General features: G+C 43.4%; 1 long non-coding RNA gene across 1 annotated transcript; it reads right to left on the minus strand.

Moving 5' to 3' along the window:
• Positions 1–67: 67 nt before the first annotated feature.
• LOC125016659 lies at positions 68–26315 on the minus strand. The gene is made up of 3 exons (XR_007113722.1): positions 25918–26315; positions 14275–14347; positions 68–1067 (listed from the first exon to the last, which is right to left on the minus strand). It is a non-coding gene; the product is annotated as an uncharacterized LOC125016659 (long non-coding RNA).
• Positions 26316–27729: the final 1414 nt, after the last annotated feature.

The following is a 27729-nucleotide window of genomic DNA, read 5'->3' on the forward strand; positions in this document are numbered from 1 at the left end:
TTGGCGTAACTGATGTTTTTTTTCCTCCATATTGTAAAAGAATGAATGTGTTCTCAGTTGGTTTTTCGTTTTAGTTTCACAATTCTTTCTTAAATAAGTACCAGTATCATAAAACAAGACGCAACAAAAAAGAAACCACCAAATGCAGGCGCAGTGTTAAATCATAATGCATCTTTATTTAATGATTCAAGAAATGACGGCAAGTTTATTTGTTATCAGTGGTTGGACAATTCTGTACATTCATAAACAGTTGTGATCATATCAGCATATGGAGACATTGTATTGCATCTAAAATCATTTAAAGTAATTAAATAATAAAGTGCGAAGTGGATGGTGTAAAAATTTGTGTTCCCAATTTTCAATCTACAGTACAAATCCATAGTCTTAATACTCCTTTAGGTAGACGCTGATATTAACAGCATTTCTGAAACGTGGTAACATGCACTCAGCATTTATTTAAATCATAGACTATTATATGATGGAAGATTTTCAGGGAACAAGCACAAACCTATAAAGGACTGTACACGATTATGCATTCATGTTAACTTACAGATACTCAGTTCAGTTCTCTGTAGCGTTCAGCGAAAGCTCACCTAGTATTTACTAGCTTCTGATGTGCAATATTGATGAGAGACTTGCTGATGTATCGTGTACCCCAGCAGGAAGCGGTGGGGAGGAACCCTGGTGTTGTGAAGAAGCCGTGTCTGACACTTCAGCGGCCTGATTCACAACACCAGCTGACCCTCGCCACCCACGCACATTCACTCCAGTGCTGCATCGCAGCGCAGACGCAGTCGGGAGGAAGTGCACTTTCAAGACACCAGCCGGCGTCGAGGCGTCTTCCGAGGGTAGCAGTGGATCCGGGCTCTATTTAAAGCAGTGGACAGGGAACACTCACCTTTCCTCTGCAGCAGACATAACGTATGTCTTGCCACTGTTCAACTAACTGCAGCAGACGTGGAAGAAACGCAGACTGCAGCGCATCCACTGGAGGGCAGTGTGCGCACAGTGTCTCTCTTCTCTGCTCCCACACGAAACCTCAGCGGGTCTCACACGGTGACTTTAATCTGCAGAGGAAAAAAGACAGGAACAGGAAAACACATTAAATCATTTACTTAAGAACATTAGCTTTCAAAGTACCTGAAAAATCAAATCTTAAAAAAAAAAACATTGATCTGACTTGAAAATCAAACCATTAACAAAATAAATAAATAAATAAAAATCAGCACGACTACACAGTGAAACCTCAGATGTAACAGTGCTCTATTTGGTTGCCTATTTATAAAGTGCTTTGGGATTGAGGACAGGGAGGTAATGGAGCTGAGAATAACTTTGGTTTCACAGCGGCAAGCCTAAATCCACCTTGAAGCAGCCCACTGTGTAGGAAGACTGAAATCATGTCATGGTAAAGTAGGCTTAGAGTAAAGCGATCGTCATGCAGGGTTTCAGTGTAACGTGACGTTTTAGTAAATACGTGTTCTAATGTCCCCATTGAGAGTGAGTGACATGAAAAGGCACAAGACAAGATCTGGATCATTTATGTTAAATAGTCAAAAAATGGAATTAGACATTCTATAAATTTAATTAATTACATATTTTTTTATTAAAATATAGAAGAAAATACTTATAAGAAATACTCCAATAAGGAGATACAACACTGTAAATACAATGGTCTTACGTATTATGTCATCGAATAAATTGTAAAGAAAATGTGAGCATCGTCAGAAAACCCAATTCACTTGACCCACACTCGATGCTTTTAAAACACGAGCTTGCGACAATGTTGAGATGAGCACGCAGGCTGATATTATTCACATCTAATCACTTCAAAGTTGCAACAGAACGTCCGTGAAGATGCTCGGTCGCGCGGGTCACGGTGCATATCTGAAACAAAGCTAAAACAAAGACTCGATGAGTTTTCTTGAAGATGTTTCTCCACTCATCCGAGTGGGCTCGTCGGCAGAAGAAGCCACTTGAAGAAACATCTTCAAGAAAAGTCATCGAGTTCGTTTGTAGAGAGAGATACGCTGATCTGGCATTACATTATGACCATCTTGCTAATATTGTTTGTGCCTCCAAAACAGTTGTGACTCATCTGAGGATGGACATGGGTCTTCAGAGTGTGTCCTGTGGTGTCTGGCAACAGTTAATGTATGTGGATCAGGCTTGTTCCAGTGCATCCCACAGATACCTGAGCAGTTCTAGATCTGCTGAATTTGGAGGCCAGGTCAACACCTTGTGCAGTTTTTTTCACTTGTTCCTAAACTGTGTGTGTGTCTGTGTCAGGCTGCATCCTTCTGGGGATGGCTGTTGCCATCTAGGAGTGTCATTGCTATGGAGTGGGGATGTCCGGTCTGGTCCAGGTGGGTGGTACATGTCTAAGTAACATCCACAGGTCCAGCAGTTAATCGTCAGGACACTGAACTGTTACAAGATGGTCAATATAAATGTTATTTTTACTTCTCCTGTCAGTGGTTTTAATGTTATGGCTGATCGGTGTGTATAAATATTTACAGTATATTCTTTTCTACAAATTCTTGACTTTTCTGTCGTCTGAAACGACCTGGTGTGTACACCGCCTCTTGCACAATGTCAGCGCCCTCTAAGGCAGCAAACGCCAAATGAATGAATGAATGAATGAACGTATGAATCACTGAAACGCTGTGAGCCTCATCCTGCTCATTTGCTCTTGCAGCTTTTCATTTGTCCCCGCATTGTGCAGAGTGTGTTCGTGTGTTGAGGCGGCAGGGTTATTTTAGTGAGCTGGGACTTGGGGGGGGGGGGATCTGTGGCACTGCTGTGGAAGTCACCTGAAATATGGTGCTCAGCATTTGACCCAAAATCTAAAACCTTTTGGGACAGACCCAGATCCAGAATCTATAGACTGGAGGAGAAAACCATCCGGTCTCATGTGTATATCTCACCACTTAAGTTGCTTGAACAGTGGAAATTGGTACTTTGAGGACATGTGTCGTGGTTTCCAATGCCCTACTAAAATGCAGCAATGAGTAAATTAAGTTGATTTAAACTTCCTGAGACATGCAAATTCAAGCTGAATTACATTTAAGGTTAAAGGCTCCTAGTGAGTGAGGAGATCTTATGCTTGCAACTGGATCAAACCTGTATATTTCCAGAGGTGAATTATTATATATTAAATAGATTTTGAAATCATATCACAATCATATAGACCTAGGAAACAAATATGTTAAAATAATAAGCTTATTCCCAATCCACACTATTAATGAATACTGCATACCAGTTAATGAGGAATCTCACTATACAAAGCAATAAATATTTGTTTCTAGCCACCTAACAAATGCTACCATTATTTGGTCTCCACTAACTCCTGCGATACAGTATCTTCATGTTTAGGTGTTAATATGGTCTCTAACTAACCATCTTTGTGGCCCTGTCAGATGGACAAAAAACTAAATTAAAAAAATTTTAAAAAAGTTCCCAAAGGATTAAATAAAAGTGGCAAAAAACATCCTCTAGCGCCAAGGAGACTTTAAGTAATTCATTCTGTTGCAAAGAAAAAAAAAAAGATCATTATACGCCACAACTCTAAATTCACTACTTGAGTAAATCCATTGTGTTAACAGCATCTCCCGACTCATCTAAAAAAGCAAGTAAAATCAGTCCGACGCGTCTCCCTTATCACCGGAATGACGACATTAATCATGCTTCTGCGCCGCTGAGGGTTGCGGACATCGAGGCTACCTCTGCGGAGGCAGTTACGCGGCCCCCGAAGCAAATCTCTATCTCCACTTAAAGATAAATGAGGCAACGGGAGCGCGGAACCGTTTCAGATATTTTTTCGAGAAGCGGTCCAGAGTCCAGACACACTTCCTGTTCCGTGTCTGCCCGACAGCTTTGTTGGCCAAACCCCTGCACCTTCACAGTGGGCGACTTCACATAATGAAGTTGCACCCAGCTGTTTCAGAGCGCTGTGCCGGACCGTTAGGTGAGACAAGGAGTTTACTGTAACACGTGTGCTGCTGAGTGGGACCAGTGTTCGCAATGTTCCACGGTTCTTGTTGTGAAATTGGGTTTTAAGAGCAGCCTTTGACCACTCCATTAATCACTGGTTTGTCCTTCTGCCTGACCAATCGAGGACGGGTCAGGCCTTTGCTAATTCTTCCACAAGCTGCCTTGTCACACTCAACATAATATCCCAGCAATACATTTCTCCTAATCCCTTTTTATCAGGTTCGCTGGCCTTTCTGGTCAATCTAATTGCGACAAAGCCCACATAAGGGCTTTTGTGCCAAAAGAAAGTTCTTTTACGGTTTCAATTAAACGGCTGGGCCGGCCCAGCGGAGTCTCTTGGCTGAGCGCCAGTGTCCTTCAGACAAAGAATGTCACTACGCATAATGGGTAGAAACACTTCAGCGAGGAAGAAGGAAAGGAGGTGCAGAATGTGGGGGGGGGGAGAAGAAAACCCACCCAGCCACTCGCCTCACAATTTAGCTCATTTCAGAACCAAAGGTTTGGGATTTTCTTTTTTTTTTTTTTTCAGGGGGGCAGGAGCACAGGAGATTTAAGTAAGAATCAAAAGTAGCCTGAGGGATTATGAGCTGGCGAAGGCCGTGTGTGTGTGTGTGTGTGTGTGTGTGTGTGTGTGTGTGTTTTCAAGGAATGGAAACACACAGAGAGGGGCTCAGTTAAAATGAGTGATACGGAGAAGTGCATCGCAGTTTCAGAAAAGGTGAAAACTGTCAACGATTTTGGGCCATGGCTTATTTAACAGTGTGTCCTTGTCTTCAGCTTCTTATACTCTCTATATATTTATACCGTGTACAGTCCTGCATGTATTCACAGCGGTATTTTACCTAGCGACTATCACCAGCAGGTAAAAAAAAAAAAAAAAATACTGTCATACAGCTTCTCCATCTGATAACATCAAACCACATCGCTCTCTTGCATCTTCCTCTGAATGTCAGAGCTGATCTCTGACATGGTGAACCCGTGAGTCAGCTTGATCTCCTCGCTCACCTGGATTGAGTCTTTGGTACGGCACAATGCCTTTGGCTGTGCAAAGCCCTTTAAAAAAAAAGTCATTACGTTCCCACTCACACCGGTGTACGTCTAATGCCGACGTTTGGCGTCAGTGCACTTTGTACAGTCTGCAGAGAGGCCGTGAAGACTGTATCACTGTATTAGAGCAGTGTTTTGACTCGTGGTTGACCTTTAATCCGCGGATTTATTAGGAGGCGCCTCCAGCTGTTGCATGCCATGTTTCCATCTGACCAATGTTGACGCTTTATGAAAGTCCTGCCTTCAAAGTCCCACTTGGTAAAATTTAAAAATATGAATTGAACAAAATGTCGTCCTTAAATGTCTGTTTGAACCCATCCATGCCTCATCGTGGTTTCGTTGTCTGTCTGAAACCAGTAGCGGTTTAAAACCCTTGCTGCTCCTATAGTTATCTTCCTGTTGGTTTCATTCATCATAACATATTTATTTAACAGAGACTTCCTGTATCATGACTGCAGCACAAGACAACACTCACTGTGTGAAATCAAATATTCACAAAGGCACAGGAAAGTATGACTTTGTGAATATATATCCACAAAGTCAGGATTATGCGTATTCATTGCTCAACGGTGAAATACATAAATCATGTCTGCAATTTAATCCGTGGTGTCATTTTGATTTTTAATCTTGACATTATATCTTTTTATCAATATAATAAAGACATTTACAAGTGGGTTTGAATTACACATTTAGTGAGTATACGGCTTGTTTGTTGTGTTTCGCAAAAAGCTTTTGCAGCTCTTTCAGCCTACCGTGGCATACACAGTCCTGCTGTGCAGAAGTGCAAACAGAAAGGAGCCCACATCGGGTCTAAAGCCGCCTTTTTAAATTTTTAAAGCAGTGTTTTTTTTCAGTTGTTGCCTCACTCACTTATTCGCATGCAGTTTCTTCTGTGTTTGGCTCATCCGTCACTAGAGACGCTCTGAGTGTAACCTTCTCTGCTTAGGCTGCTGCATATGTCACCTGCTGCACAGTATCAACCTCAAAGAAGGCTGTTCCCACACAAACACACACACACGTACAAATTGTGATGCAGAGAAGAAAATAAACACGACGACTTCAAGGAAACCTGTATTGGAAATTTGCCCAGCGGTGCATGAAAGAAGGCAAAATTAGCACGTGATCGTCTTAATTTTCTACGCAAATTAATAACAAATGGTAAATTGTAATAATGCTGTAATTCAAAACTACTGAATATGTAGCATTTACTTCAAAATGCATTTGTCAGTACTTTTTTTTTTATTCCACCACAATTTTCTGGTTGATCTACTTGAAACATTTTTTGGATGAGCTTCAGAATGTGCCTTTCAGAAATGTTAAAGGGCAGTTTCTAAAGAGAGGAACTGAAATCTCATGAATTCATATGTGTATTTCTGTGTTATTCAAAATTCAACATTACTGGCGATTTCACAAATAAATTACTTGTACAAGTAATTCCAAAACTATTCAAGGAAGATGTTGCTGCAGAGGCAAACTTCAACTAAACAAACTGTTAAACATGACTAAATGTTATATTAACGCATTGAGAAATGTGTTAAAATGCTGAGGAATGAGGAACTTAAATACACCCTCAGACCCCACCCTCAGTGGAAGCTTGTGCAAGAAATACTTTTGTGCATTTCATTTGGCAAAATTGGCACGGAAGCAGTGACCTAAGACGCCACATGTTTATTTTTAGTTATGTCCTATCAATAAACTTCAACTAAAGAACTTTTTGTCGCCTCAGACACAGACTGGAATTTGGTGTGGGTGTCACGGTCTCTGAGCGATTTCCTTTGACCCCAACCACCAACACCACCAACACCTCCTCCTGTGGACTCTGGTGCACCTCATTAATGTGACTGGCGTTTTTTGTATAGATATATCTATGAGGGAATGCAAATGCTAGAATCGCTTGAACCGAGCTGACTTTATCCTCTCTGACTGAGCCCACTAGTGAGTAGAGTCTGTACGGATCACAGTCAGTGGGTGGGGTGAAGACATTTTTATCACGGTTTTTGGGCAAAACTGAAGGATACAAACATCTGAGGGCGTTGAATAGGAGTTGGGTACATGCTGGTCCGAGCAAAATTCAGTAAGGGTAAAAGTCCCGATCAGATCATATGAGGAAATTTGGCTCATCATTTATTTTCAAATTGCGTAAGTTGTTTGTATATTTTCTTGCAGAGATTTGTGACTTAATGTGCATATAAAACCCTTCTGTCCGTTTCACACGATCTGTGCAAAGCTGCACAACTTTACTTTGGAATAAGACTTTCAACAGATCCCAACAGTAGCTCCCTAGCCCATTTTTTTGTTCATAGGGGGAATAAACTTGTTGAAAATATGCATTTTGTTTTTACCAAGAGTGTAGAAAAAAACAGACAAGCTTCTAGTTCTTACTTCTTCTTATGGGTAGTTATATATTTAATTACTGTAAAACATGACGGTGCAGAATCGAGACGGCCGACTATGTCTTTATAGAAAGAATAACTTTCCCTGAGAAAGTAAAGATAAAAAGGGAAGTAGAGGAGTTCTGATTTCATGGCCTTCAGCCCACTGCTCCATGCCAACGCTGCAGCCTGGCCTCAGCTTCCCTCCGGACGGCCAAAAAGAGCCACACCCTGTTAACTCTGCGCTCCCCTAAGTCCACGCCCTCCCCTCTCCTTCCACTCCCGTTAGAGGCCTCCATCCTTCATGCCGCTTTCAGACAGCTGTGCTTACACTGCACTACGCACACAGAAAGAGAGAGGCTGGAAAGAAAAGAGACGGGGAGAGAAATAAGAGTCTGCCTGCTGCCGGATAAAAGCAAGCATTTTGTTTCCTAATGGAGCCTTGCCCATTTTATTCAGATCAGTCATTCAGACGCCGCCTGACATTGGCATCATTGATTTAACATTATTCATTTTATAAGGAGGAGGGAGGAAAAAAATGAGGAGATGAAGGTGGCTGACACTTCAGAGAAACGAGAGCGCCGGGGATTCTGCATTCAGGCAGTCAATCATTAAGTCACATTCTTTTTTTCCGTAAATATATAAATTAAAATGTATGCTTTGTGTAATTATGGGCTTTTCATTCAAGTTTACCACCATTTTGAAGTTCCTTTCAACGCCTGAGCAGATGTTTTTTTCCCCCGAATTCAATCATAGATTATTCTTTAACAGAACTGCAGAGCTAAAACTGAGGCCATTTCCCAAAAGAAACGAGTTTAAAAAATCACAAGATTTGCAAACAACCTCTGTTAGGCTTGACCCTGACTGACTGACGGACTGACTGACAGACAGACGGAGAGGCTGAACGATCGGCAGACGGCCAGATTGAGTCCAGTATTTTCGGCCCCAGAATAAACTCCGGTCTTATCACAGGGGGAGCAGCTGGCTGCCGAGCAGGACAGGTGACGGAGATGATGCTGACAGCAGCCCGGCCTGCCAATCTGACGTCTCTCCGGATTCCCAGAGCGAGGGGGATCGTGGAGGCGAGCGCCACTGATAGACGTTTGAAAAGGCTCTATACAGTTCAAGCCGCGGCCATTTTAAGAGCCGCAGCTGCACGGGCTGGATATTTAGCAGCTTTAAGAGAGAGGGAGACGCGGCGTACGCAGCTAATGCAAAATCTGTCTTTTTCACAAGCACGGCATCAAAACTGCATCTGATGCCTCGTAGCAACGAGGTGTTAGGAACAATCCCCGTGATGAAGAATAGATACTACATGTTTAAGATGTGGGAAATCTAAACCAGAAGAACAGTGTATGCGTGATGTGATCTCTGATGTAAATGGACGTACATACATACGTTTGATGACGATATTTAATTAGGAAACAAAGAAAACATAGTGAATGTTCTGTTCTGAAAATGAGAAAATAAAACGAGCAGGCGCGTTTGTTTCAAGCTGATGTCGTCACCCTCGTCTGTTCATCTCTTCCGGCTCCTTTACGCTTATTTACCCAACGTTTAAAATGTATTCTTCTCAGATCCTCAGACCACTGATGTTGAGAAACTCGTCAACGCGTAGGGAAGCAGGGACAAAACGAGCGTTCTCTGAAACGCTCGTGTGCCGCGATGCTGACCTTTACCAAACGACATTGAGATTTGCTGAGTTTTATTTATTTAACTCGCTCAAATCGAAATCCCTTAAATGTGCAAAAAACCCGAATGGAAATAAACACGCGCAGAAAATAAAGGTTATAAGGCAAAGTAAACAGACACGTGCGCGCGACAACTAGCAACCTCCAGCCACTGGAGACCATGTGATGGTGGAAAGGTACATAAGTTCCTCGATACCTAGAAAACCAGGTTTAGGTTTTTTTGGCAGCTTTTGTTGGGGGTTATCAGCTTGTGCACAAAGATTTTCTTTTGTCTTGCTGCGTAATCAAAAACAAAAATGAGAAGTTTTATCGTCATTGTCTTGTTAAAAAAAAAAACATTTCAGCAGCAATAACAATAAAAGCAGCAGCAGCACACACAAGGACATCCAGAAAATAATTCGTATCTGTGACATCAACTCGTCCCGTGTGCGGCTTGTGTTACTATTCTCACTCTTTGAAAGTTTCACAGCTAAACACTGCCACTGACTCATCAGTCTCCGCACTAAATATCTGGAAACCAGCATGTGAGGAATCTCCCGTTTGCTCCGCAAAGTGAGGACGACAGTATCTCCAGGTCCATCAGGACAGCGGGAGAGCAGCAGGAAGACGTATTAAGGCCTATAAATAGTCTTTTCTGCAACAGTAGGCACTCTAAACCTGAGCTCGCCCTCACCGGTCTGTAAATATGAACGAGAGATAAGGATGAAACACTGCACATTCTCACATCATCCTTATTTTCCTCTCCGAGAAGTTTCCTTTGAAGCTTCTGGTAAATCTCGACTTTCTCGTCTTAGGAACTTTTAACACGTAATTAGTTCATAAAATCGTGCAGGGTGTGCCAGCCCTGAAGCAGGGTCCCCACGGCAGACCACCAACAGTCTGCTCATTAGAAGAAGCCACTGGTCTGTGTCTGTCGCTCCGCATGGGCTGCTATCAGAGAGTCTCTGTGGCTTAGAGGAGGCTACACATGTTAAAGCGAGCGCAAACACACGCACTAAAACCTCCTTTAAGTGTGCAGATTTGATATATTTCCGAGGAAAAGGCCAAAACTAACAGTGATTTGATGGCCGCAGAGCTTCACATGTATCCAAAAACTGCTAAGGAGAAGAAAAATCAGTGAATTAACATGTACCTGCAGTTTATTGGGATTAAATCCACACTGGACACGACATCACTGTCAAATAAAGTGAAAAATAAAGTCAGTTTGAATTTATAACATTTTTTATACTTTGGCTTTGTAGTCGACTTAATTTTTTTCTGAGGCAGCAGTTACTAGTGAGAGTGCATATTAAATTTTACACTCCGAAGATACAAAGAAGTAGGAGATTCACAATTTTTATGACATGATCCACTCATTAAAACGCGGTTTGACGTCCAGAAAAAGACTCCTCCTCCTTTCCTGAAGTTGCTGAAACTCTATACTCTAAGGAGGCGACCGGAGGAAATCCGGGCCTCACATTTGGCCGTTCTGGTAGATGAATGTATGTTGATATTTCATGCTTTACCTTGACCAGTACCAATCCTGATACATCATGTAATTTTTGCACCACTGCCATTCACGCCACTTCTGTGACTCCCGCTGCAACGTTACAGCCACCTATGAGTCAGAGGCACGACGCGGCAAAGCGGTGCGTCACGTAATGGCAGGGCGAGGCCGTGGAGCCGCTGATAATTTCATGACGGGAGGAGCTATTGTGCTGCAGCTGCGGAGACGGCGGAAGAGGGGGTGACTGCGCGCTGGATGCTTGGCAGGCGTGGCGCACAGCAACAGCTCCGAAAAACCAGCTGGCATCCACGTACAGACGGACGGGAAGGCCGTGAGAGATGCGAGAAGGAGAAAAGAGGAGGTGGAGGAAGAATGAGGCGTGGTTTTTTAGGAGGCATATATGCAAAGGCAGAGAAGAAGTTTCTGCGAGCACACAAGCCCAAGAAACGTTGGCTCGGCGGGGCCGCGCCATCATCCCTTTCCCTTTCCCTCCTCAGCAACTAGATTGAGTCGTCATCCGCGGCGCCGGTGGAGCCGAATTACCAGCACCTATTAAACTGTTGCTTTTCCTAATTAGCTCCTGACGTGAACTCGGAGGCTCGCCGTCCCAAAATGTGTGTGACTTTCATAATCCTTCCCGCAGAGTAATCTAAATCGGAGGTAACTACCTTTAGGCTGCGCCGTGGCTGGAGTCATTTCAGGGCCACATTAAATGATAAAATCTGTAATAAGGCTGAAATATAGCTCGGCTGATTGAGCCAGGTGAAGGAGGGGGCTCTTGTTATATTAATCCTAATGTGAAAGCGATGGAAGAAAAATGGAGTCAGATAGCGATTAAATGATTAACCGCACGGGGAGATGGATGCGCAAATTGTGCGACTGAAATTATCCTGACGCGTTTATGCACTTATGCAATTTGCAAAATACTTCAAAGGGCGCAAACGTAAACTGGACACAATGAGTCGCTGGCTGCGAGGCAGGTGCACGCGAAGTCTGAATGGATTATCCCATCCAGAAATCTAAAGTAATTAAAACATTCTCAGACACAAGAGCTTTAGTCTTTCATGGACGAGTTTGTTGTATATTTAGAGGCGATTTTGGCAATAAAGTAAGAACTTTAGGAGTGAGGATTATTTGCAGGGAGAGAAAAAAAAAAGAGGTTGCTATGGGGTTCCTTGTGAGCCGTACAGTGCGGTCCGCAGTTTTCTTTATCCCTCTAGTTAACTGAGCAGGATGCTTGCCAAGCTCCAAAGGGGCTCGTGTGTGTGAAAGAAAAAAAGAAAGAGTAAAAAAAAAAAAAAAGAGCGGCTCCAGTAGGGTAGGATTTGCGGAGCGGGCCGACTGACGGCCGGAGCTTTCCTGTGAGCAGCCCGTCACAGTGGACACGCTGCCTCGGCAGAGAGTGGCCTGACACGGGCTCTGCAGCCAACCTGACTGGAAAATTCAATTTTCGTACTATGTGGGCGAGGAATGTACAACTTAAGAAGGGACCACTAGGCCATGTAGGTCACTTTCAGCAAATGGAGTAGATCTTTAGAGCGTGCTCGGGATGCACATTTGCAGTTTGCATGTGACTGCTGCAACAATCGGGGTCAGCGGAAACTTTTACGTCTGCCTCGACGTGCTCCTAGGAAATTGCATTTACATGCAACTAGCAATAGGAATATGTTTTGATGGAAATAGGTAAGCACAAACTTGAGGAAAAAAATAAATAAAACTTTGGGATATATGCTGCGTACGCCCACCATCCACCCTGACAACCTTCTGCAGACAGTTCATAAAAGTGACACTTCGTTCAAAACGTCTGATCCAGCCAGTGAAAGAAAAGGCCTTTATTCCCACTTCTCTAAGTATCGCTGAGACCATTTCAACCACAGTGTGATTAGTGTTTCATCTACAAAAAATATATTTTCAGATGCTGAAATGGCGACTATCTAGTAATTCACGAGACAAAAGAAGATCTGAAACTTTATCAAATGTACGGTACGTGAAGCTGTGTGACGTTACTTCTTAGTTTTATTAGGTAAATATCTGGGCCCTGTTTTCTGAAGGAGCCCTGCATCAGACGTTATTATTAGATAGTACATTGTTCTGATGTGAAGCATATTCCTAAATAAGTTGTGTTCAATAAAATGACCTCAGTCCAAGAAATTTTAAATTTGTTGCAAAAAAAATAATTATTATGCTCCAAGAAGGCGAGACTGTGAGGAAAAACAACAGAACTAGTAACTATTCTTCCAGATAAAGTTGCTTTTTCAATTCTTTCTTTCTTTGACTACATGAAGATGTCTTAAACTATTTATCTGTCCAACTGAAATAGTTAGATAGTTTTGAATTAACTATTAAAAAAGGTAAATAATAATAATAATAATACAATAAAAAATATTGGGAGAATATTGAGAATGTGAATGATGTTAATGCTTCGCAGCAATTAAAGCAAAGCAAGAAACATTTAAATTAAACGATGTATACTTAGATGTGTAAAATAATCACAAATGTATCGAAATATGGTTATGTTACTTTATGCTTTTTCCCCCTTTGTTTAAATAATGGAATATAATGAAACACGTAGGTTTTTATTTAAGAGGATCTGCTGACAGTGTCTTTCATGTGTTAAAATAAATTTTAATAATGATGATGATGGTGATGGATTGTATACATCCATTTATTAGCAGTACATGCTTAATGCCTTCCTATAATTAGCAACTACAGCTGCATATCAGCGCATTTTGTTATTTTTTAAAATCCCAGTTATGAGACAGAACTTAACACCAACAGCCCTTTTTACCCTCTCTGTATATTTCTCTCTAAATATATATATATATATATAGAGAGAGAGATAGAGAGAGAGGGAAGCTTAATAAGGGGCTAAAGCAGTGTTTTAGTGGCTATTTGACTTCAGTCAGGATTATTTTATTTTCCTCATAATTGGACATGAAATTCCTCCCAGATGTCTCTATAAGCTCCCCCTAAGGTGACCGGTGAGCTGTTACTTATCGCCAATAAAGGGACAATTTCAAATGTCAAAGTCACCCTTAATTTGCTTCCGCTGTGCGATTCAGCTGAGTCATGTGAGTTTCCAGGACGAGGAGTGGCCCTGCCGCTGCTGCCTCACGCTATCGAGCACTGGAGACTAATCAGCTGTGGAGCCGGGCCTGACTGAACAAACAGGAAGTTTCACACTGAGGACGGGGGATGCAGAGACTGACCTTGAACCTGTTTGGCAACTATAACAATAACCAGATGGAAACTACACGAAAGTAAATATGTAACAGTGTCCAGCTGATGATATAATAAATGTATTATATCTTTCTAATTATACACATTCAAAATGCAATTTATTATATTTTATTTGCACTCACCGCATAGGCTATATAATATAATATGATTACATTTAAAATGAGTTTATCTACAGTGAACTCTTGTGCTTTCGGCTGTAATCACCGTCCTTGCTTCTTGTTTTGTGAAATTTTTTTTTTTTTTTAGTTTTAAAGCGCTATTAATTGCTGACATGCCCTAATTGCATTTTTTCTGCGCAGAGGTCGGTTTAAAATGAGCCACAGTCGAAGAACAAACAAATTTCCACGGGATCAAATCAGCGCAATCAAAGCCAAATGAAGCTGACCTTTATCTTCACACCGCCGAAGTAAACAGGCAGTAAACAGTTTCATTTGCAGTAATTTCTTACCTCTCAGCTGATTCCACGGCTTCAGGTGGAGTAGAAAAGCCCCGCGCTCTCCAAATAAAGGCTGACAGCCGGCCTGCGGGAAGAACGCAAATGTCAAAGTAATTAATTTGTTTTCCTTTATGAAAAATACTTAAGGGCCAGTGATGTGTGTTACACATTGTCGACTCCTTACGCACAAACGGTATATCTTTTCTAATTGTGTGCCAAAAAAAATCACATAAGCACCGTCAGCGTCTGCACACAGGCATCCGATGCATGTGCTTTGCATATGTGCGTGCTCATGGCTGCAGACACATTCATTTCTCAGTGTGTGTGTGTGCTCCATAGCGTCTGTGTGCTGCCTCCCTATTGACTGTGTCTCTCCCAGGCGACGCTGCAGTGATGAGGTCCTTTCTGCGTTGATAATAAGCTCATTAATCATGCAGCCGTACGGCCCCGCAGCTCCACAGCTATCATTATCAACATTGATTGGGCCGGGGAGAAGGCAGCTGGCACCTCTCGACCAATGGAGGCAAAGGTTGTTGGGGTGTAGCAGGCGAGCGGACAGCTATCGATTTAAGCATGAGAGGAGACTAAATGGAATCCGAATGTTTTTCCTTCGAGATGGGTCGGTCATCAGCGGTGAAGGGGTGTCAGGAGGAGATAAATCTGCACAAGATGAACTCGGGTTTTGGGTTTGCTCTGGATGTTATATACTGTTGGTGTCCTTTCATACTGATACTTATTATATTCAGAGACATTGTGAGGAAATGCAGGCGAACCGCCATCTGGCACAGAACAAACGTGGTGCAGACACGGTGGATGAATCCAGCAGAAAACTATTTGAAAAAACTAAATGAAAATGGACATAATGCCACTTGAGAGTGCATTTTTAAAATAGGACATAGCAGGAGTTGAAGTGGGATTTTATGTTATAATTATCAGTATGTCAAAATATGGCTTTTCATCCCTTATGTCGTTATGTATGTGCCAAAGTGTTTTTGGGGTGGATATGTTATAAAAAAATATAAAAACTGTGATAATATTCTAAATATAACACCTTTAATCCTTGTCTAGATGGTAAAAATTAGCCAGACGACAAATTGCAAGATTTTACAGTGGCTATTTATTTCATTTTACCTTGTGCTATCAGACACGGTTTCATAATTTTTCTAATCTCAATTTGTGCCATTCAAATAAAATATCAAATCTCCTCTGTGTGTGGGTTGCAGGGCTATCTGTTGACGCAGACGCAACATTAACTACGACAGGGGACGGGAGGGAAGAAGAAGAGTACATAAATTTAAGCAGACTGAAGACTGTCATTATTGTGCTATGACTAAAATATTATTAGGTACACATGAAACACGACAACTGACACAGTTACATAAACTGAAACCCCATTAACAGCATTAACAAACTGAACAGAATATTCAAATGAGGCTAAATCTGAGAAACTGCTGTTTAAATGCATAGGATTTGAGTATAATTACCTACTGGACTCCTGCTTCCTTATACTGCGCTTTAATTAATGCACGTGGCTCATACACAGGAAGGAACGAGCTCAGCTTTGTGCATTCAGAGCCCTGAACAGTCCCTGATTGAGACATGTGAGTCACACACAGATCATCTGACTGTCCACGCACAAACTTGTTATTGTCTAAAAAAAAAAAAAAAAAAAAAAGGCCCCCACAGACACTTATTAATAATGAACGTACTATCCACAAATTAATCCGTAATATTAAAACAGTTCACCCACCCCTTTATTTTCATGGTATATATTCATGTTTTGGTTTAATTTTGAAATATTCCTAATATTTTTTTTGTATTTTGGGCAAATGTGCACCTCAATAAAATACAACAAGGCCTAACACGCTGCCACATACGTTCGCCCGTATCTTTGTTGCTGTGGTGCTGTACTTTATGTGCCTCGCGACAGCCCCTCACCTCCACCACGAGAAATGAGGATACGGAATTAGGGCAGCCTAAAAAAGAGATTGGAATAGAAAGACGAACGCCGGGGCTCCAGGGTCTGGTCAAAATTACCTCGGTCTGCTCCTCAAATGAAAGCAAAACCTGTCCTCACAGCTGTGCTAAAAGCACCAAACAGAGGCTGCTCGCTGACACACACAAAACACTTCAGGCCTTGAAAAGCACACTGCATTAGCTTTCAACTGCATCACTTTGAAGTGACACGGACATTTGAGTATTGATTAACAACCTAGTTACCACTCGATTGGGGAATCACTCTTGTATGAAGAATAGCTGAAAAGATTTTTTTTTTTTTGGAGATGATCTGAATTGTGAGATATGGGCAGAAATCACTCAAGTCTCCAGAAAAGTGACAAACAAGGACTTTTACGTCCTCCAAAAACCCCAGAGTGGCTTTTCAAAGCTCTCTGATTTTCAAGTTTCCTGTCGGATCAAGAGGCTTTTCATGCATTTTTTTTTTCTGCTAGAAGCTGCACCTGGTCCTCCCCCTGCCTCACCCTTGCAGCCTCCCGCCGAGACGCACGCCTCCACGAGACAGGGGCCAAAACCAGAAGAGAAAGGCAAGAGTTTAAGAGACAGAGAAAATGACGAGGGCTCGCTGAGACCACACACATACATAAGTCCTGTCTCTTTCTCACAAGTCTGCACACACACACACACACACACAGCATTCCTCTGATAAAACCCACTAGCAAACTCTGTCACTCAATTAACGCCCGGTTTTATCTGGTTTTAACATACCTGCCATCCTCAGCTGGAATTAAAACCTCACCTCGTTCTCCTACCTCCTGTGCACGCACGTGCTTTTTTTTTTCTCTCTAAGTAGCTACGCACAGTGTGTGGGATTAGGCGCTTTGGTAATAACTTCCATATTGAAAAATGCAAGAGCGGGCTACCTCATGTTCACAGAGGTTTTAGCTCTTATAGTCAGAATTTCCTCACGCAGCCTTTCCCTGTCTGTTATAGTTTCATTTCCAGTTATATCACGGTAGAACACCAGCCTGCTGTTTACATTTGTAAGTCCTTTTTTTTTTTTTAGCATTATTATTATTCAAAGATGCCAAGTGAAGCAAATGCCATGAACGGTCGCGTACTGTGTTTTTTTTTCCCTCCACAGTGTTTTGCAGTTCAAATGGCGGATTGGAAAGTGCTGACATCCCGGTGGCAGATATTGCTCTCTTGCCCGCCAGCACCCTAAATCCCCTGTTGCGAGGAGTGTGGTGTGAAATCCATTTACCACAGATTCCTGCAGAAAGCTTGTCATCTCATTGAAAAGATCCCCCCCCCTCCACCACCCACCCCCCACCCCCACCCAAAATACGGAAGGAGCCTTTACTGTGAATGCAGAAAAATATAAATAAATAAGAATAATCTCCTCTGCCGTATTTCGCTCCGTCTTTGTCTCTTTGTTTCTTGTTCAATTTCCTGCGGAAAAAAAAAAAAAAAAAGAGAAGTCTCCTGGTAGTAAACAAAGATGGTTCCTCTGGCTCTGTCACGGCGGGGTTAATCTTTCATGAAAGACGTCAGGAGACTGTGTACAGTGCTGGTCCCTCAGGCATGGGAACACTAACAGGCATAAGTGAGGGTTTATCATTCCTTTTATTTCAGCGCAAGTAGCTGCTGTTGCAGTCGCATCCTGCCAGTGCACCCATCATTTAACCTTTGACTGATCTGATCAAAAGCACACAGCAGTGTATCAGTCATACTTATCCCAGGTAATTACTCTTCTGTGATTTTGAGCGTTTCTGCAGCAGGTTTAGGTTTATAAAAATGCAACACACGGAGGCAAAATGCTGCTGCTGCTGTTACTCAGAATCCATACGCATCAAACCATCTTTTTTTTTTTTTTTCCACCCACATCAGACGCTCCTGCTCTGGTTCTTGAACACATAACTGTGAGGGGGGGGACAAAAAACAAAAAACGGATCGCTGAGAACTGTACATTCAGTGTAATGACTCATGTCGTGTCTCGACAAGAATTCAAGCGACACGAGAGTCACTTCGCCTCAGGATGTGGAAGGTCTCAAAGCGAGCTGATGAGCTCTCTTGAGTCAATGCCACCTCTTTTGTCTGAGGAGACACAAAAGTCTCACGCAGTTGCTCTCAGAGGTGGCGTTATCATTAGCGTATTTAGGAACGGCGGCTCAGAAGAGAACATAAATTCCTCCTCCTCACTAGCACATGAAAACGCAATTTGGCCCAGAGGCATTGTTTGAACGCCGTAGTATTCTCCAGCACCAAGCATTGTATGTGGTCCGGTTTGAGCCAATCAGAAGTGGTCCTGATGAGAGAAAAGTGTGCGCCGTGCCTTTGCTCTCCGGTGCTATTTCAGGTCTGGATGCCTTTGTGTGCAGCTATATGTCAAACAAAGGGCCGCTTCGCCTGCCTGCCTGCCTGCCTGCCCGCCCGCCTGCCGTCCATACGACTGGGCTGAGGGGGGTGGGGGGCAGATATGTGATGTGTGTGTGTGTGTGTGTTTTGGTTTGGAGTGGAGCGGGGGGTGCTGTCTGCAGGGAGCAACCAGGCGTGTGAAAATACTCCACACTGACTCGCTCTCTCCTCCTCCTCCTCCACCTCCTCCTCCTCTTGACGCCTTTGTGCTCTGATTCCTCCATACCGCTCTCCTTTCCCTTCATTTTCATATGTGTGCACTTCATCTCCACAACCCTTTACCTTTCACCCTCTTTTTTTTCCCTTCCTTCCTTCCTTCCTTCCCGCTCTTCCCCCCCTGTCCCTCAGATGTCACCCAGCACACAGCCAGCGGCTAATATTAGCCCGCAACAAATTATAATGGAAAGTTTACCGCCCATTACAGCTCCTTTGGTGGGAGACAATCTTTGATATGGAAATGCCGCCACCGCTGTGTAGGGTGCATGCATATGCGCGACACTGGTTTCTGCATGTGTGTGTGTGTGTGTGTCTGTGTGTGTGCGCGAGAGAGAGACAAGCGTGGGAAGACAATAAAAAATGGAAGGTGCATCCTCAGGGAACCCCGTCGTAAAGCACTTCGACAAATTGGGACTGAGCCTATGTTATCTCAGAGGGTTTGTCGCAGCCCACAGCCAATATGCGCGCACATCAAACTGACACATGACAAATGGTAGGTGTGGGTGATGGAGTTGCCATGATCCAATAATCTCTTTAATGTATTCAATCCTGCTCAGCCACTCTAAGCGCACTAAGTGCTCAAAGTAGAGAAAGGTTAGCTTGTTCGCTAACAGGCAACGTGAACAAAGAAAAATGAGAGTACAGTTAACGTCCATCCAGTCTGAGAGTTGGGATCCGAATACGCTCAAGCGCAGAAAGAGACAAAAACGTAAAACACAATCAGCCCAAGTCAGGATCGGATGTCGGCGTCAGATGAGTGAAGGAATCCACGGAGACAAAGAAAAAAAAAAAAAAAGAAGAGGGCTTACCTTCCAGTTCCACGGGCACATGTGAGAGTCCGCCGCTCTTCAGACACACACTCGCGCACACACACGCAGTCATCACACATGCGCTCCCACATGCTCACACACACTGTGCGTGGGGAGAGAGAGACGAGACCCATCATTGTTCTCATAACCCCTCCCACACAGATGCGTAGCTCTGTCTGGATGGAAACATGTAGGAGTAGCACTCACACGCACAAACACACACACACACACACACACAAACACACACTTTCTCACAGTGTCTGACTAAAAAACATGCAGCATCAACAGTCTACCTTGTTGCAGCCTCCCTCCGCTTCAGGAATTCCAACACACACACACACAAACACACAAGTGCACGCGGAAAACACACATTCACGCAGCCACACACTCATCCTCCAATGCTATATGCTTACAGCGCACGGCACACAAAGACTCCTACTCACAGACCGTGTGGTCATGTGATGCGTGTGATGCACGACGCATGCATGTGAGAGCATGTGGTGTCTTTCCACTGCCTGTTCCTCATCAACTTCTTTGCGTGCACTGTCTGTATTTTTATCTTTTTTTTTTTTATCGTTATAATTTTTTTCCGCCCTGCGCCGCACTTAAGTGACGTCTAAATGTGCGTTTGCCGGTTGGCCGCACGTATGTGTGCACACACCACAATCACGCCCCGTCTTCGCGTTCACACGTACATGATTACGCGTGTGTGTGTGGTTTTCACCCCCGGGTGTTTAGGTGTGAGGATAAACAAACACGCACCTTTACAACCCCCCGTTTTGCACAACCACCCGGGGGGGGTTGGGGGGGTGGGGAGGGAACAGATCTCACATCCGTTCTATTAGTCCCGAGGGGCGGTAAGGCTACACGTACTTACCACCTCTGCATTATTGATGGCTGGTAATGGTGCCATTACAACGGGGTAGGAAGCTGGTGGATGTTTTAACACGGGGCTGATGACGAAACGTGAGAAATAGTCACAGTCAGCTGGGCCCAACCTGGACTCATTCAAAAGGGACGGACGCTAAAGGAATGATAGCTTGAGTCAAGTCATAGACTCTAGAGGGCGAGCTTCCTGGCCATTACACAAGAGTGAATGAATGACTGTTTTACTATGTAGCAATTTGGTATGATAAGCTGGCGCTAGCGCTCTGCTAGAGCTACGTTTGGTTCTGAATCTAGTCTAGTCTGGGTTATTTCTTGCTGACTGTAGTCGTTCGAGTCCGGCCAACTTGCCAACTTGGCCGTCTGTATATTCTTCCTGTGCACTTGAAGTAAATCTTAAAGTGGAACAGAGGGGCGTAAATCTTAAAAAGAGCGGACTGCTACCTTTTAGCAAAGTGTGTGTGTGTGTGTGTGTGTGAGAGAGAGAGAGACACGAAACTGGCTTCTCAGTCAGTTCTGCATACCTGCTGCGTTTGTGCACGGGTAGCAGGCAGCGCTGCTGTGAAAACAGGAAAGGTTGCGAGGTCAGGATTCTGTTAGAGCAACATTTACAATCTGTCTTACTAATTAAGAATACACACGCGCACACGGATAAGCGCACACAGCGTCGTTCCTGCTCTTGCCCGGTGTACGTGGTGATGATCGCGGCTCCAAAGTGCAATAGGATTTATACTTAAAGAACGCTTGACACCATTTTTTTTTTTTTTTAATTGACTAACTTTATTTATTAATTTGTCCTATATCCTCCTCTACTAGTAATTTAAAAATGCATCCAAAGCTCTCTCATCACACACCTGCCTGATTTCGTAAATCGCGCCTCAGCGGGTGCGGCGTTACATTTCATATCACATGTCACGTCACATTTAATTACGACTTAATGAATCCCGATGCGTTCTTTAATAATTTCCTCAACAGTTTTGCTAAAGAAGTTTTCAAACGACGTGTAATTAAGCAAAAATAAAAGGGAGCATATGAAGTCACGTTTGTAATTATAAACCCCCGCAATGAAATGGAATTTTTACAACATGTCTCGGTGTTCGCCGAGACAATTTCGCTCAACAAAAGTCTGATTACATATGTGTTAAAACACTCATTAAAAATCTAATTAAATTTGTTGGTAACTGTCTTTATTATCGACTATGTGATGGGGGAACAAAAGAATTCAATGTCCTCTTGGTGACGCATGCACATGCATGAACACACCCCAAGGCTCGGGTGAACACGGTCCTGTGTGTGTGTGTCTTGCTTTGCTTTGTAAATGCTTTAATTGGTGAAAAAAAAAAAAAAGTCCTTTGTTTTGCCATACTTCTTTTTTTGCATTGATTCCAGTGTAATATGAACAACCTTCGTCTCATTAATGCCACCAGCATCGGCCAAACTCTGTAAATATTACTCAATATTTCCCTTTAAAATGCATTTAGTTTATCGTGTCTCTGATGGAGTCACCTTATTTTCCCTCACACTGCAACAGAAAGTACATTCACTCAGCTCCTTCAGGGGGTGGATGTGTGGTTTTCCTCAAAACGGTCTCATGACAGTGGAGAGCGTGGGGAAATGGTAAGGAACGTAAATTATCGCCTTAGTATTTATGAGAACATTTCACGTGGAGCGATTTAACTGTGTAGTTACAGCTCACCGAGAGGCTAATGCTAATGATGAGATGCATTATTGGTGCTCACAGCCCCTTACTTTTTTTTTTGTTTTAATTAAAAACCAGATGCATTTGAAAAACAATGAGTTAACAACCATATCCCATTTTGTCATTATTTGATTCTTTTTTCTTTCTTTCTTTTTTTTTGACATAAACCACGTAAATGTGGTTTCACCTGTAGAGAGCAGTGTAGAAACATATATCTGCTGTGTGAGATTTGTGTGAACACTTGTCAAAATCACCCATGAGAGAGGACTCAGCGATTTCATATCTTCTCAAAACTTTAAGGGATCAATATCTCCCGAACATGTAATGGATGTGTATGAATAAGAATAAAAAGAGGAGTGTGCATAAAACTAAATGACACCAACTTTGTGTTCAACCGTGTATTATAATATACACTTCAGAAAATTACGGTTCTTGTGTTTCGTCCTTTTTTTTTTTCATTGATATGCGAGTCACTGTCCTCATGTTTATAAAACATGTTCACTTGAGAGAAATGATGACACTCAGACCTAATGAAAGAGATATGCACCCACAGTCTCAGAGTGAAAACAATCTAACTCATCAACATATGAGTGTGAGCACGTCTTTGTGATTTTCTGCTTTGTCAGATTTAAACCCTCGTTCGAGACGCGTTCGAGTGCTGTCTGTGTTTTTTTTTTTTCCGCAAATAGGACGGTGACAGTAATGCCTTCCAGTTTTACACACAAGATGCGATTCACTCAAAATGCATTTACCAAAAACTATAAAAGTTACATAAAATGTGATTACATCCTGGAAAGAAAAAAAAAAAAATGAACTGAAGGAAGAGGGAGCATGCATGTACAGTAGGACTGAATACGTCCGTATGACACGAAGGCGTTCTGTCAGCCACACCCAAACACTCTGTATGGATACTACACACTTATCCTTCAGTGGCCATCTGACCAACGAACACACACACACACACACAACACAACACAACACACACAGACAGGGTCAGCGCCCAGTCAGTGCTCCCGTATGAAACACGAGGAGCAGCTCCGTGTTGCGCTGTATTCTCTGCAGAGAGAAACCACAGCCCGGCTAACACGGCTGGCGCCTCGCAGCCTCTTGGAGAAAGCAGAAGGATGACCAAGCATTCAGTAAGACAGCCAGATTGAATTACCGCTGATCAAATCAGACTAAATAAATCAAATTTGGGATGTCTTTTTTTTTTTTTTTTTTTTCAATGCAAGTCCCCCCCACCCCCCAACCCCCCCAACCCCAAATCAAGATTACCGGTTTTGACGCCAGGCAACACTCAAAGTGACAAAGCACCGTGATAATATTAATTAACGAGATATATCATCTACGACTTTACGGTGCGAGATCGTGCGTGCTGATAGGAATTCACAGGCGTCGGGAGGTTGCACACGGTAAACCGCTTTGTGCGTTTAGATATTCAAAATATCGTCACAATGCAAAGGCATAAAAACTGGCCCAATATGCAAACTCATAAGCTTAAACAGCATCAGCGCTTTGGGCAATTACTAGCAAATAAAAACAAAACAAAAAAAAAAAAAGCTGGCAGAAAAAGAAGGGAGACATTCACTGATCTCTCTAAGCTAACAGGAGTATTGAGACATCATGTTTGTGCGTGTTCATGTGTGCGTGCATGTGTGAGTTCAGAAATATCACCGACATAAAGGCTACGTGAGGAAGAGAAGGGAAACGGGGGAGTTAGAGCTTTCTCCTTTCCTAACCGATAAGCAACCTAGTTCTTTTTTTACCATTCGCTTGTTTAAGTCATTCAACGCGAATAAGACGTCGAACTCAACAAATGACGGCTGTATTTCTGTTTCACAGACACAGACACTCTGCCTGGTTTCAGACTGTTAAAAGAAAACAAATTTTCAAAGCAAATCGTGAACCTTTTCCCTCCGGAAAGGAACCTTTTGGAATGATTTTTTTTTTCCTTAGGTATGAAAACTGCTTTCGGTTTCAGTCTAAATGCAGCTGTAGTTAATGAGACAAGAGCACCGCAGCCTTGAGTGCGTGCATAATTTAGTTTAGATATGGATTAATGAATGAAACGCACAAAACAGAGCTGCGTTAATGCTTCGTCCATAACGAATGTCAATGCAAGCAGAGAGAGCTCGTCGCTATAGCACAAAGCTCACGCACGAAATGCCATTGACCCCGCCTTATTTCTGCTTATGTGCTTTCCGCAGGACGGCTTTGTCTCGGGATGTCGATTTCTTTTGAGCCTCTCGGAGGAAAATAAGCATCACGCCGACTTCAAAACATGATTTCATACGGGAAGGGAGAAAGAAAAGAAAAAAAGAAAAAACAAGCTGCTCCAGGTAGACAATGAGCATAATGATCTCTTTAGACCAGGTGAACCCCATCCACAGGGGTCCCCACCCACTTAAACCAATCACCCATCATCCACAATCTCCATGACAACCACTTACCATGACGACCCCCCCACCCCCACCCCCCCTCACCATGACGACCTCTGCCACCCAGCCGTCCTCCTGAGGCCTGTAACAGAGCTAATATGGCTGCTGAGGATGCGACCTGTGAGACTGGGAACACCAGCCTCTCCTCTTCTTTCCTGTAATTCCTCCACCCCAGGAGGTTAAAGCAACTGAATCCGAGGAAGCGCCTCTTATTCAGACAGTAAAACCCACTCTATCCCCTAATTCCACTCGGGTTAAGTGACCCTCTGCCTCCCGGCTCAGGAATCAATTGGATCTTCAATGCAGGCAACCAACGACCTAACAACTGCCTAGGATGTAGAGCTCCTTCGAAACACCTTTGACTCCCTGTTAGAAAATTCCTAGAATGGCTGGTGTAACCCGGTTTAGGGCCCCAATTGCTTGCTTTATGTCGAGGCAGAGCTGGATGTGCACAGAAATGAGAGGGTGATTGTGAGCTACAGGAATGCATTTAAGTGCAGCAGTAGTATAACCCAAACACACACGGACACGGACACGGACACACACACACACACACACACACACACATACACACACAGCCTATTAAAGCATCTCTTTGTGTCTGGGGGTTGCATAATGATTCCATGACAGCCTGTCAAACATCATATGAAATTGATTCCACGCAGCCAAAGCTCCTCTCCCCCTCTCTATACCATTAAACGCATTCACGAACGAGTCTGCTCTTGATCAGTGTTATCTCTCACATTATATTACATTAAGAATAAAAATAAATATATATATAACACCTCATGTTACACTGTATTCGGCAACAAAGACAAACAAAATTACAGAAAATCATAAAAGTGGAGAAAACATCGTAACGGTCAATTTTTTGCAGGCAGATGTCCAGATGTGAAGTCGACACCTTTCAATACTTCCTTGTTTGAAATTCCACCGTTGTGCTTTTAATCTGCATGTTCGGGCCAAAATCAGAAAAGCCTGACTGACCACGGCAAAACCAATTCATCTGTCAAAATTTGTAAATTCAACACTCGCCCCCCCCCCCCCCCATCCATTGTAGATTTCTGCGTGTGAAATCGAGCCTTTGGGCCTTGCAAGAAACGGGAGTAGAGTATTAAGACGCCGTGATGTGCAAATGTATGAATGTATGTGTGTGTGTGTGTGTGTGTGTGTGTGTGTGTGTGTGTAGCGGCGAATGTCGGATGCATGTGTAGCAGAGTAGTGTGTGACTTACCCCCGGCTGTCCCTGAGGGCTGAACATGCTCTGACAGCGCTGATGCTTCTCAGCGTCCCACTCCTCAGAAAGCTTTCATCTAGAGTATGTTCACTATCGCTCAAAACTCCCTCCTCTCCTTCCCACTCGCACTCTCTCTCCTTCTTTCTTCTGCTTTTGTCTTGCCATGCTACATCTCCATCCTTCCTGTCTCTTTCTTCCCCTCCATCTCCTGCTTCCACCTCCTCCTTCCGTTCCCTCTCTCCTCACTTTCCTCACCATTCATCCCCACTATTTATTCACTTTCTCTTCCCTTGCCCTCAACTCATTCTCCCTCCTTCCTTTTCCTTCCCCTCATCCTTTTCTTCCCCTCCCCTCTGTCGCCCTCACCAGCACTCCAGGAGCTTGGTATTGCTTGTCTCTCGGCTGGCACAGAGAACAGCCAGACACATGGGAGGGCTGTTTTGTAATCCAGCAGGTCATACCACCCTGGCACAGCCGAGGGGGGGAGGGGGTTTGATAGGATGCGGAGAGGGAGGGGAGGGGGTGGGAGGACCGAGCAGGCCCATACTGCTACCTTCCGAGCTATACCTTTCCCTGCATCCCTCCGTTTGCGAGCCGATGGTCTCTCCCTTTTTTCCCACCGACGACGGGAGGTCTCGCCTCACTACATCCTCCGTGCGTGTTGAGGTTTTAGGAGTCAGCAAGGAAGGAATCAGAATAGGGAGAATGGGAGTGGTAGGAGGAGGTGTGGGACTGAGCGGAGGGATGCAAAGTGATGGGGAAGGGAAAGGAGAGTCGTGGGAATGAAAGGGAGGATGAATATGGGCTGTATAGTTTAGTTTATAATCCAGTTGCAAAGCTAAAAAAAAAAAAAAAAAAAAAAAATGTGCAGAGAGAGCTGGTGAGAGACAGGAAAAGACGGAGGTTAGGTCCCAGCGCAGCTGAGCGGCTGTCTGCCTCACTGCGAGCTGTCATCTCTGCTGCAGTTGGTCAAATTGCCGTCCGTTCATCCCCCACTTTCATCTCAGTCAGCTCAGGAAAAGACGCCTGTTCCTCTGCAGTCACGGTGCTACGGAGATGAGAGATTTCCCCCGGCCGTGTTGACACACTGAAGATGTGAAGATAATTCTGTAAGGTTTATTAGCGGCATCACGCGCTCCACCATGACATCCAACCGCGGTATGGAATCATGGGGTTATGGTGAATAAACCGCTAAAAAACGATCAGTTGCAGGCGTGGCCGAAAGGCAAACTGAGACCCTTGACCCCCAAAGCAACCTCAAATAGCAGCTGCCGGCTTCTAAACTTGTCTTGAAAAGGCCCGTCAACCTATTTTGTGAAGCCTCCTTCAGGTAAAGGAGCTTGTTTAGTGATGCCCTTTAAGTGACATCATTGGTCGCAAAGGTGTCTCCAACGTCATACATTAACACCGACTCCCTGTTTAAACCAAATACTTCATGGTGGCTGATCGTGAGTGACTCTGAAGACTTAAGATTGGCCCTTGACTCTCTTCAGCGGTCACACCCTGATGAAATTCATAGTTGGTAAATTTCATAAACTCACTGACAAACTAAGACGTTACAGTTTGACTCATTTACTGTGTTTTGTGTTGCATTGAGGGATTCAGTTTTATGTGTGATACATGAATGATGGAAACGTTTCTGAGAAGAACTGTAATGTTTGATGGACGTAAAAGAGCATTATTTCTTTTGTTTGTATGTACACATTTTTATACATGTTCATTCACTCATTCTGCATCACTGATATATAAAAAGGTTCAGTAGTGAACACACTGTGATTTTCATCACTGCCACTGAAAGAATAAGCGCTT

The sequence above is a fragment of the Mugil cephalus genome, chromosome 11, assembly GCF_022458985.1.
Source record: "Mugil cephalus isolate CIBA_MC_2020 chromosome 11, CIBA_Mcephalus_1.1, whole genome shotgun sequence".
NCBI lineage: Eukaryota > Metazoa > Chordata > Actinopteri > Mugiliformes > Mugilidae > Mugil > Mugil cephalus.